Raw genomic sequence first — 11,883 nt, forward strand, 5'->3', positions numbered from 1 at the left:
TGATATATACAACTTTAGGAACAGTGAGTCTTCCCACCCTACCTCTCTCCTTATTCTTCAGAAAGGAGTTACCAAGTCTAGAGCATATGTAAGAGAGGGGAATAGGAGTGTACCTCCTGAAGAAAGGAATATTAACATATTTTAGAACTACTAGAGTCTACTTTCTTCTTAAAAAATATTGTTTCCTAGATATAAAATATACTTACCACCTCTAAAGGCACCTAAAAATCTCATAAGGGAATCAGCTTCTAGTCCAGAATACTACTATCCAAATGATATTTTATTGGAGATGAGGATTTTTAGGTATAGTTCCTTAAGTACTAAACCTCAAGTATATTTCTTCTCCATTTGAAGACATAGGAAAAAAGAGATAAGCTATTTCTCCACCATATTATGATGGGGCAGATATAACATAGGTATTCTTAAAGACATTCCTGTTCTTAAAGACAAAAATTGGAGGCACAATATTCATGGCAATTCTGAAATGATTGTAGCTGATTGATTAGGACTTGGTCCTATTCCTGCGCAGTAGTAATTCTCTGTGCTTCTTTGGAGGGCTCCTGGCTCTACTTTTTAAAAAGATTTATTTTATTTATTTGAAGGGTAAAGTTACACAGAGAGAGGGAGAGACAGAGAAACAGACAAAGAGCGATCCTCCATCCACTGGTTTGCTCCCCAAATGACTGTAATGGCTAGGGCTAGCCCAGACCAAAGCCAGGAATTTCTTCCAGGTCTTCAATATGGGTGCAGGGGCTCAAGCAGCCAGGTCATCTTTTACTGCTTTCCCAGGCACATTAGCAGGGAGGTGGTTTGGAAATGGAGTCCCTGGGACTTGAACTTGTGCCAATATGGGATGCAGGCATTACAGGAAGCAGCTTTACCAGTTATGCCACAACATCAGTCCTTTGGGTCTACTATCTAAATCACCCTTCTTTCTCCATGAACGATATCATGTGTTTGCAGCTCAGTAGTTTTTTCAGTGTACTTCTCACCAGCAGAATTTAAGGTCCAAAAGTTTTTTTTTCTACTTTCTGCCCATTTAAGTTAAAATTGGTAGTGTTTCTGTGACTATACTGCTTTTACAAATGTGTGAGTCACCATAAATCTTATTGGGGTTCACTCCTTTAGATTAAAGCCATACCAATACATTTTTTCAAGAAAAACATTTATGTACTTTGGGCTTCTATGACTGAAGGACATACCATTGAGCTTACCCTAAACTCTATTACAGAGAATCTAAAGAGTGCCCTGTAAAACTCTTTTTATATAAAAAAAAAAAGATTTTATTTACTCATTCAACGGCAGAATTACAGACACAGAGAGGGAGAGACAGAAAGGTCTTCCATCTACTGGTTCACTTCCCAAATGACCACAACAACTGGAGCTGAGCAGATCCGAAGCCAGAAGCCAGGTCTCCCACGTGGGTGCAGGGGCCCAAGGACTTGGGCTATCTTCTTCCTACTGCTTTCCCAGGCCATTGCAGAGAGCTGGATTAGAAACAGAGCAGCCGGGACACAAACTGGTACCTATATGGGATATTGGCACCGCAGGCAGAGGACTAGCATATGGTGCCATGGCGCAGGCCCCTGTTAAACTTTTTAGAGGGCATTTTCTTCTGACTAAAATACATTCTGGGCTGGCGCCGTGGCTCAACAGGCTAATCCTCCACCTTACGGCGCCGGCACACGGGGTTCTAGTCCCGGTCAAGGCACCGGATTCTGTCCTGGTTGCCCCTCTTCCAGGCCAGCTCTCTGCTGTGGCCCAGGAGTGCAGAGGAGGATGGCCCAAGTGCTTGGGCCCTGCACCCTATGGGAGACCAGGAGAAGCACCTGGCTCCTGGCTTCGGATCAGCACGGTGTGCCGGCCACAGCGCACCGGCCGCGGCGGCCATTGGAGGGTGAACCAACGGCAAAGGAAGACCTTTCTCTCTGTCTCTCTCTCACTATCCACTCTGCCTGTCAAAAAAAAAAATACATTCTGTAGTCTTACCTAACATTTTCTTTTAGGTCTTAACAACGAATTTTTCAGGCTTCCCCTTTGCTTCATCTTTTGATCATGTTTTCCTGATATTTTCTGGAATATATCCATTAGATTTGGCAACACAAAGATCATTAATGATCTTAGGAAAATAAGAAGAGAAATTAAATTAAAATGTATATATGGGAGGTGAAGTAGTATAGTAAATGTGTGTGTGTATTTAAAAAGAAAAAAAAAAAAACTTAGCTGTGATGAGGAACAGAGAAAAAGGGAAGTGATTGGAAGAGAATTTGGGATCCAGAAAGCCAAGCAAACGTGTAAAGACACAAATAAGTATATCATTTTCAAGGGACATTAGCATTTTCCTGGTTACAGTGACCAGAAAAACAGTGACTAGAGTCAGGAAGATGCCTGCCAGATGTGAAAGCTGTCACTGTAGCTCAGAGCTCCAGACCCACGGTGACAGTGCCAGGATCAGGAAGCTGCCCTCATCAGGACACCACTGCAACAGGAAGTCTGCACAGGCATGAAGCCACTGCAAATTTTGTAAGCTCTTAAAACAGTACGTGCCTGCCGTAATATACAACTAGAAAATGAAAGTCACAGACCCCGCTTGTCTCTCATAACCGGGAAGCCGGTAACTTGATGCTTGAATCTATGCTAATGTTGCTGCTGAGACTCAAAATACTTTTTTGTCTTCTCAAGTAAATGCATCTGATGAACCGAATACCATCATTTGCTAAGCTCAAACAGCAAGCTAGTCTGAAAAATGCAATTTCATATTTATTATAGCAGTAAAATCAGCATCCCTTTATGAATAAGAAGCTATAGCTTATTAGAAAAAGAAGACGGTGTTGACTGAAATTGAATTCAGCAGAAGTAAAACAAGTAAACTTAAACATAGCATCTTGTTGAAAGTTATTTTTCCAAAACTGAAATCAGTTATGTTTTTTATCTTTTGGATTTAGAATTCTTACTTTACCTTAATCTTCAAGATAAAATACATACAAAACCTTTTGAAGACACGTTTCTCCAAGAAATCCTATTTAACAAACACTGCAATGCCTGGAAAAAACTGTTCTCAGAGTTTCCTACGTTCAGTAGATGGCAGCATTAGATAAACAATAGGTAGCTAAAAAGTTTCAGATCACGTTGGGTAAAGTGAAGTAGCATTATTAATGGAAATTCCTTCCAGGTACATTTCAAAGCTGTTTTCTGTAACACGTATATGAGATCCTTTGATTTTTCTGTTTTTAAAAATTATTTATTTATTTGCTTGATTCATTTGCAAGAGGGAAAGAGAGGGGCGGGGGAGAGAGAGAGAATGAGGTGCAAAAGGGAACTCAATCTGGGTCTCCCACATGGGTGGCAGGGACCCAAGCAATTGAGCCATCACTTTCTGCCTCCTAGGGTGCACATTAGCAAAAAGTTGGAATTGGGATCAGAGCCATGACTTGAACCAAGGCACTCTGAAATTGAATGTGAGCTTCTCAAGCAGCATCCTAACCATTATGCCAAATGCCTACTCCTGATTTTTCTGATTTCATCCAATTGGTCTCAATCTTTTCACTAAAATAGTTATTTTAATTTTTTTTAAAAATGTGTGTATTGTGAAGCAGTGGGTTAAGCTTCTGCTTATGATGCTGACATCCCATATGAGTACCAGTTTGAATCCTGGATGTTGCACATACGTTCCAGCTCTCTGCTAATGCACCTGGGAAAGCAGCAAAAGATGTCCCAAAGTGCTTGGGCCCCTGCCATCCACATAGGAGACTCAGATGGAATGCCCAGACTCATGGCTTCTGCCCTGTCAGCCCTGGCCATTGTGGCTATCTGGGGAATGAACCACCAGATAGAAGATATCCTTGGCTGGCACTGTGACATAGTAGGTTAAGCCTACACTTGTAGCATCAGCATTCCATATGGGCACCAGTTTGTGTCCTGGCTGCTCCATTTTTGATCCAGCTCCCTGCTTAAGGTCTGGGAAAGCAGTGGAAGATGGCCCACGTGCTTGGGCCCCTGTATCCATGTGGGAGATCCAGAGGAAAATCCTGGCTCCTGACCTCAGATCGGCTCAGCTCCAGATGTCGTGGTCATTTGGGGAGTAAACCAGTGGATGGAAGACCTCTTCCTCTGTCTCTCCCTCTCTGTCCGTAACTCTGCCTCTCAAATAAATGCATAAATCTTAAAAAAGATCTCTCTCTCCCTCTGTCTCTTTTTCTCTCTGTAACTCTGCCTTTCAAGTAAATACCAAAAATTAAATGTATTTAATTTAATTTTAAAAGTAGAGAGACAGAAAATGAAAGATATCTCATCCACTGGTTCACTCCCCAAATGCCTGAAACAGCTGGGACTGGGCCAAACCAAAGCAAGGAGCCAGGACTCAATGTATGTCTTCTACCTGGGCGGCAGAGAATCAACCACTTGAGCCATCCCCTGCTGCCTACCAGAATGTACATTAGCAGTAAGCTGGTTTGGAATTGGAGGAGCTGAAATTCAAACTCAGTCACTTCAATATGGGATGCCACTATGCCAAATGCCAGTCTCTATTTTTAACTTTTTTAAGAGGGAATAAGTTTCAACATTTTATTTAAGAATATTTATTGAAATTTATCTCTCATAGTGCTTAGAATAGAACTTTTTATTCTACTGAAGGCTTAATGAAAAGTGAATCCATATCTTTTATTTAAATGCCAGAGAACAAACTCTTGGGAGGGCAAATGGCAGTGAGCTCAATATGTACTCAACATAGTACAACTAGTGATTATGGTCTGGATATATGTATCAGATTTTACTGCTAGTTAGTTAATTTCTTTGAATCTTTGACATGACTTCCACTGGAGTACACATGAATATGAGTTGCTAAATAGTGTCAGTTTGTCCAAAATCGAAGTTGTTAATGTGATAAAAATATAAATATCTAGATGTTCCTAAGCCATGAGGGACTAAGTTGAACATACTCAAGTTAATATGCAAATTAAATTTTAAAATCTATTATAATACTATTAATAATCTGATATCAATTTGATGTTACAAGTCTAGAAGATAACTCTTGTAACAGTGATGTTAACTCCTGTTTCACCTGAAAGTTATAAATGAAAAGACATATCCATAGCAGGTTGAAATTCTAACCCCTAGTACCTACCAAAGTGCCCTTATTTGGAAATAGGATTGTTGCAGATGTAATTAGTTATGGTGAAACCACAAAGACTTAGGGTAAAAAGGAATAATAATAATTTTTTTAAAAAAAGGAGTAGAGTGGGCTCCTATACAATATGACTGGTGTCCTAAATTGGACACAGTTGTAGGGGTAAGATAATGTGAAGAAACAAAGGGGTTGATGGCTGTCTATAAGCCAGAGAGAGAGACATGTAACAGATTCTTCCCTCACAACACTCAGAGGGAACCAATCATACCTATACTTTTTTTTTTTTGGACGTCAAACCTCCAGTACTCTACAATAATAAATTTCTGTTGGATAAGCCACTCAGTTTATGGTACTTTGTTATAGAAGCCCTACCAAACTAAAACAGAGTAATCAATAGTAATAATGTAGATTATATATATGTATATATGGCATAATTTGGTATTTTGACATCAAATTAAAATCAGAAATTGAAAAAAATTTAGATAACTAAATACTACAAATATTGAAAATGTAAAAAAGTTTATAGTTCAGTAGAAATATGCAAATTATTCAATAGCAAGCTTAGAAATAATTTAATCAGAGTCCTCCACATGACATGAACCACCACTACACTTAGATTCACAAGATTCACTAGCTAAAGAGCTGAAACAAATGATCTCAAAGGAAGAATTACTATCTATCAAAATAACACAGAGACATCCAGTTTGCAGGTATTTCATTAAGGATGAGTCCTAAAATGCAATCTGAAGGTGCGGTTGCATAAAGAAGCATGCTATGAACGAGAATATGCTTTATTCAAAATGCTTTTTGAGAGTTCATTTGCAAGCAAATACCACCAGGTGGAGTAACTAAGAAGTCCTCACAGCTCAATGTGAATGAGCTCTTCACTTTTGCTTCCTGGGGAACAAAGGAACGTAGTATAAAACTCTAGACATACAGGCAGAATGAAGAGCTCTAAAAGTGAGAATGACTGGAGTTGGATAGACTAGAGGCAAGTGGCAGCATGTAAGATAACTTTCATCCAAGTATATCTCTACCATAATGTATAATCAATGGATCAATTCCTATGCCTGGACCTACATTCTGAATTATTTAATGCTCCACAGGTTTTCAAAACACTTAGGATTACATAATGTTCCTTCTTTGATTTTTACAGAAATCCTGAAAGGCAAGCAGATGTCATCATTTTATTTTACAGGTGAAATTTTAAAGAGATTAGTAAATTACCCAAAGTCACTAAGATTTTGGTTTGGTCAGCAAACCAAATCTCAAAATTTTAGATTTTAGATTTCAATCTTTTTTTTTTTTTTTGGACAGGCAGAGTGGATAGTGAGAGAGATAGAGTGACAGACAGAAAGGTGTTCCTTTTGCCATTGGTTCACCCTCCAATGGCCGCCGTGGCCGGCGCGCTGCAGCTGACGCATCGCGCTGATCCGAAGCCAGGAGCCAGGTGCTTCTCCTGGTCTCCAATGCGGGTGCAGGGCCCAAGGGCTTGGGCCATCCTCCACTGCCTTCCCGGGCTATAGCAGAGATCTGGCCTGGAAGAGGGGCAACCGGGACAGAATCCGGCGCCCCGACCGGGACTAGAACCCGGTGTGCCAGCGCCGTAAGGTGGAGGATTAGCCTGTTAAGCCACAGTGCCGGACAGATTTCAGTCCTTTTTAATCACTACATTAAGTTACCTGAGTAGAAGACTGCACTAAGAATGTGAAAAATTAAAGGATTTTCTAGTCTAAAATTTTTTAGAAGATTTATTTATTTATTTGAAAGTCAGAGTTAGAGAAAGAGAGAGGGAGAGACACAGATAGAGAGAGAGAGATTTTCCATCCTCTGGTTCACTACCCAGGTGATTGCAGCAATTGGAGGGCCAGGCTGAAGCCAGGAGCTTCTTTCATGTGGGTGCAGGGACCCAAGAACTTGGGCCATCTTCCACTGCTTTCCCAAGCACATTAGCAGGGAACTGGATTGGAAGTGGAGCAGCTAGGACATGAACCAGTGCCCATATGGGATATCTGCTTTGCATGCATGAGGCAGCTATACCTGCTATGCCACAGCACCAGCCCCAAGCCTTAATTTTTACCAACAGGTCTTGTGGTCATTATAATCCTCCCTTCCACACATCTGAAGTGAACAAAGAGCAGTGGACACCTTAAGAAGTAGAGATACTGATTTTTTTTCCCTCTCTTCAACAGTAGGAGCAGAAAATCAAAATTCTTTAATCATCTATATTACCAGTAATTTTCACAGTGAGGTTTACTAGATTGTAGTTTACTTGATGGCAAGGTGCCAGTCATAATGCTTAGATATACCAACAGGCAGATACATAAATTCTGATTTGTAAAATGCCAGAAAACATGGGTTTTACTCCAAAGTAAAAGAAGGCACTGTATTATCTTAAAGAAGGAAATTACAAGGAAGAAATTCCTAATGGTTGACCCTGTATAGAAATGAATGAAATAAGTAAAGATAGAATTTTCTTAAGAAGCATTTTAGTGCTTATTTTCACAGTAGTGAAAAGAAGATCAACTTAAAAACATGATTAATAAAGTTAATGAAGTGAAAAGTCAATCTTTTTATTTTTATTTTTTAATTGACATATAATATTTGTACATATTTATGATAGTATGTTAATTTAATACATGTATAACAGTGGCTCAGATTTTTTTTACTGATTTGACTGGTTGCTTTTATTCTTGACCCATAAGAGTGTCCAAATGACTTGCACATATGTGTCGGAGGCCACCCGACAAACCACATGGAGACGCAGCACTCAGTCAATTCATCACCACGTTTATTGCCTCGTTGTGTTCCAAGCCAAAGTAGGGGGCCCGGCAATGAGGGACTGGAGGCCGTCTCCCTGGGGAAACTCTTCAGCCTCCAGCCCCGAGCACACAGAAAGACAAGGATATATACCCCAGGCCCCATACAGATAACATTCATTGTGTGCAATCACGCATAGCACAGGAACAGAGCAAGTTTACAAGGTAGCAAAGATCAGGGTACAAGCTCTGCAGATAGAGCAAAGAACATCATAAACCTTCATCAGAAGTCACATCCTGCCTGCAGGAATGTGGGATGTAAAATCTTGTGCCTTCAGAACAAAAAGCACAGGAAACAGGATTAGATAAGGGACAGCCTCAGCCTGCTGCATCTCATGTCGGGCCAGGGCCACTAGCCCTGACAAATATGGACTACCTTAGTCCATTTTGTGATGCTGTACCAGATTATGTGAGACTAGGTAATTATAACAAATAAAATTTTGTTGGGGCTGGCTCTGTGGCGTAGCGGGTGAGGCCACTGTCTGCAGTGCCAGCATCCCATATGGGTGCTGGTTTGAGTCTCAGCTGCTCCACTTCTGATCCAGCTCTCTGTTATGGTCTGGGAGGGCAGTGGAAGATGGCCCAAGTCCTTGGGCCCCTGCACCCATGTGGGATTCCTGGAAGAAGCTCTTGGGTCCTGGCATTGGATCAGCACAGCTCCGGCCATTGTGGACAATTGGGGAGTGAATCAGCAGATGGAAGATCTCTTTCTTTCTCTCTGACTCTCCTTCTCTCTCTGTGTAACTCGACTTTCAAACGAATAGATAAATCTTTTTTATTTATTTATTTATTTTTTTTGACAGGCAGAGTGGACAGTGAGAGAGAGAGAGACAGAGAGAAAGGTCTTCGTTTACCGTTGGTTCACCCTCCAATGGCCGCTGCGGCCAGCGTGCTGCGGCCAGTGAGCTGCGCTGATCCTATGGCAGGAGCCAGGTGCTTCTCCTGGTCTCCCATGGGGTGCAGGGCTCAAGGACTTGGGCCATCCTCCACTGCCCTCCCGGGCCACAGCAGAGAGCTGGACTGGAAGAGGGGCAACCAGGACAGAATCCGGCGCCCCAACCGGGACTAGAACCCGGTGTGCCGGCGCCGCAGACGGAGGATTAGCATATTGAGCTGCGGCACCGGCCTACGAATGGATAAATCTTTAAAATAAAATTTGTTGGTTCGCAGTTCTGGAGATTGGGAAGTCCAATATCAAGGTGCCAGAATAAGGCAAGGGACTTCTTGCTGTGTCATTACATGGCAGATGGTGAGAATGTAAGAAAACAAAAGAGCAAGAGGGTGGCAAACTCTCCCTTTTATCTTTTTTTAAAAGAATTTATTTATTTATTTGACAGGCAGAGTTACAGAGAGAGAGAGATATCTTCTGCTTGCTGGTTCACTCCCAATATGGCTGCAACCACCAGAACTGGGCCAGGCCAAAGCCAGCAGCCAGGAGCATCATCCATGTCTCCCACCTGGGTGCAGGGATTAAAGAATATGGGGCATCCTCCATTGATTTCCCAAGTGCATTAGCAGGGAGCTGGGTCAGAAATGGAGCATCTGGAACTCGAACCAATGCCCATATGGGATGCCAGCACTGCGGGTGGCAGCTTAACCACAACCAGCTTAATCCATTGCACCACAACACTGGCCCCTAAACCCTCTACCCCTCTTTTTTAAAATTTAAAACATTTATCTTAACCACCAACAATAATAAAAACATAAAAACACATCTGTAGAAAACTTACATCTTTCAGGAGCTTGGTCAATGTGTTCTGGACAAAGAAGGAAGAAAAGACTGAAATCCTGAGAGGTGCCAGCTCCTGTAGCACATGGATAAAGGTACACGGGTGCATTCCTCTTCACAGCATTTGCTAGTGCTCCCTGAGACAACAGCTTTGTCCACACTCACTAATGCTTTCTCCATCTGGCATACTCCCAGTGACCACTCCACACAAGAACCACGAGCCCAACAAGCGCCTGTAGGATCAAATGAGACTTGGATAGCAATGGCGTCTGGAAGGCCAACCAGACTGAGTTCAGCCCATAAGTTACCAGCCTGGTCTTCTGAAGCTGTTTGGGTGCTTACATTTACACATGATTCTGTATTCTGCGGAGGAGATCGTTCTTTTCGCTGTCCTCTTTGATTTCGTGGTGCTGAGTTTGTTATTTTCTCACAGGCTCCATTGCTGTTGTCATCAATGTCCTTCTTGTTAGAAGGTCAGTTTTTCCATGGCAAGATAAATCCAGGTGTTACCTTGGTTTTTTGCTTTTGAAAGATAATTTTTGTTTATTTTGAGATTTAGAGTTACAGACAATGAGGGGGAGAGACAGAGAGAGGGGTCTTCCTTACGTTGATTCACTCCGCAAATGGCCGCGACAGCCGGAGCTGCGCCAATCTGAAGCCAGGAGCCAGGTGCTTCTTCCAGGTCTCCCTCGTGGGTTCAGGGGCCCAGGGACTTGGGGACTTGGGCCATCCTCCACTGCTTTCCCAGGCCATAGCAGAGAGCTGGACTGGAAGAGGGGCAGCTGGGACTAGAACTGGCGCCCATATGGAATCTATAGGGAATGCTGGCGCCGCAGACGGAGGATTAACTTACTGCACCACAGCACCAGCCCCCAGGTGTTACTTTGAATTGTTGTAAATCTCCTTGTCCTAAGGAACTTTTTTCCCCACAAATAATAAAAAGAGCAGAGTTGTTCACTGATTTTGGCTTCTACACCAGCAGAGACCATGGAGTGTGCACAATCCTCGGACACAGTTTGCTGGAGAGCTGAGACTAGCTGTTTGCTGTTATCCATTCTGCTTCAGCATCCTCTTCTGCAGACTGTTCTTTGATTTCTGCTGTTTCCACAATATTTTATGTTTCTGTTGTCTCCAGCCCACCTGCACTGTCCTCATCTTCCACTGTAGTTTTTCCTCTTCTTCGAGGCTTCTTTCTGGCTTTCTGGAAAAGGGAAATGTCATCTTTGTGAGGCGGCCCCGAGGTCTTTTGTCTGCGGGGCTCCAGGTTCCTCCTAGGGGTTGGAAGGGGTGACAGGGTGGTAGTGGAGGCTGCAGTTGCTCCATGCTCTTGTCCTCCTCTGACGACTTTGGCGTTCACACTCCATATTCTTTCGTTTAGTAAATTCTCCCTTTTATGAAGGCATTAACCCCACCCATGAAGGTAGTATCTTGGTGGCCTAATCACCGCTTAAATATCCCACTGCATAGTATCGTTACAATGGCAATTAAATTTCAAACTACCTTTTAGAGAAGAGAAACATTCAAACCACAGTATAATACCAAAGGCACCCCATGTCCTTCTCACATATAAAATGCTAAAAATTCTGTCCTAATAGCCTCAAAAGCTTTACCTCACTCCAGGAGCAAGTAAGGGTGTGAAGTGAGTCTCCCCTAAATCAGACTGGGTAAGCCTCAAAGCATAATTCCCCTCCAGCTTCAAAACAAGTTATGTGCTTGTGAAATAAAATGGTAGGACAAGCACAGGAGAGGCCTTCTCATTGCAAAATGGAGAGATGAGCAAGGTGACTGATCCCAAGTAAGCACAAAATCCAGCACACAGGACAACATTAGAATTTCAGAATCAAGAATACTCATCACTGACTCTGTATCACATCTAGACACAATCTGGTGGGGGATTTAGGTCCCTAAGGCCTCAGAAAGCCCCACCTCTATGGCTTTGCTAGGCACAGTCCCCACTGCAACTCTCACAGTCTGTTCTGGTACCTGCATTTTTCAACAAGCTGAAATTGAATTCTGGTGGCTTAATACTTCTAATGACTCAGGAGTGCCACTACTTTGCTTGCCCCCTTCAGTGGTTCTGCCCTTGCAGCAAATCCCTGTCTTGGCCTCTAGGCTATCTGTGACATCCTTTGAAATCTAGGCTGTAGACAAATGACTCCATAGATTTTGAGTTCTGTGGACTCTTGAATTAACACCACACAGAGGCTACA

This window comes from Lepus europaeus, chromosome X, assembly GCF_033115175.1.
Source record: "Lepus europaeus isolate LE1 chromosome X, mLepTim1.pri, whole genome shotgun sequence".
NCBI lineage: Eukaryota > Metazoa > Chordata > Mammalia > Lagomorpha > Leporidae > Lepus > Lepus europaeus.